Below are 1,480 nucleotides of genomic sequence, written 5' to 3'. Positions count from 1 at the left end.
GTGTCAGAATAAATCTGAGGCCAATCTATCAGCTTTCTAACACCCAGATTGCAGCCTAGGAGGGATATTCCTGCAGCACATGACAAAGACATCATTTCCTTATTCCACAGCTTTCTAATTGTCATCATGAGTAGCTGCAGGAGACAGTCCTTTGAGATGGACCCAGGTTTCAATCCCACTGGGGCCAAGAAAAGTATCTCCCAGAGTGGTTTTGGGATATGAGGACATCTATAACTGTCATAGTGACAGTTCAGCCCAACTTTGGAGAAGCAGCTGCTTCCTGGGCAGCCCCCGGCTTTCTGAGAATGTACAGGGGCTGTAATGGCAACTGCTCCTGCTGTCCCAGAGATTGATGGGGTGAAACAGACAATCATGCCCTATTGTGGTTTGGGGATTTAGGTATATCACCAATGTACTCCAGTCCATGCTCAATATTTGCTGTTGAGGACAGAGATTGTGCTACTCCCTAGAAAGAAGCAACAGTCCACAAGGCTGCTACAGGGGAAGGAAATAGTAGCTGTCAGGGTTGATGCGGCCAGCCTATTCAGATGGCTGCAGAAGCAGCCAGAAAATACTGGGACTAGTTGCCCAAGAGCACACCCATGGCTTCAAAGAAAGGGAGTAATAGCTATCAGTGACACCAAGACCCTTCAGGCTGCCACAGGAAAACACCTTAAGGCTCAGGCCTCATGTTTATCACTTATGCCTTGTTACCCCTATCAATAGTACCATTTTAAGTATTTTTCAACAGAATACACAGTTGCTAAATGATAGGAAGAGATTTAATTCCACAGGTTTATGGTATTTAAGCCTAACCTTTTGTTTTTCTAGCTTTCAAATATTCTTCATGCATATCCCTAATCAAAGACACATTGTATCTGCTGAAATTTAAGTATAGAGTGTGATGATTATATTATTCCATTCCTTTCTGGGATGTATTATTTCAGTGTACTAAAATGGAAGGAATTATCTTATTAAAGTTAATGCATCAACCTAGAATAGCAAAGGCAATTCTGGGCAACAAAGGAAAGGCAGGAGGGATCGCAATACCTGACTTGAAATTATACTGCAAAGGTGCTATGATAAAGTGAGCTGGCACTGGCAAAAAAACAGACCTGAAGATCAGTGGAACAGATTAAAAGATGCAGACACAGCTTAAAAAAACACTCAGTCACCTTATCTTCGACAAAGGGGCCAAACATGTTCACTGGAAGAAAGATAGCCTCTTTAATAAATGGTGCTGGAAAAACTGGCTTTCCACAGGCCAAAGACTAAAACTAGACCCATCTCTTTCACCATGCACTAAACTAAGGTCCAAATGGATCAAAGATCTAAATATTAAAACAGAAACACTAAATCTATTGGAAGAGAAAGTAGGTAGAAATCTTGAAGACATGGGGTAGGAAGAGAGTTCATGAACAAAAACCAACCTGCATGGGAAATACTTCAAAGAATCAACAACTGGAACCTCATCTTATTG

This window comes from Chinchilla lanigera, unplaced genomic scaffold (genome assembly GCF_000276665.1).
Source record: "Chinchilla lanigera isolate Chin_1 unplaced genomic scaffold, ChiLan1.0 scaffold00181, whole genome shotgun sequence".
NCBI lineage: Eukaryota > Metazoa > Chordata > Mammalia > Rodentia > Chinchillidae > Chinchilla > Chinchilla lanigera.
This window is presented reverse-complemented; position numbering follows the sequence as displayed.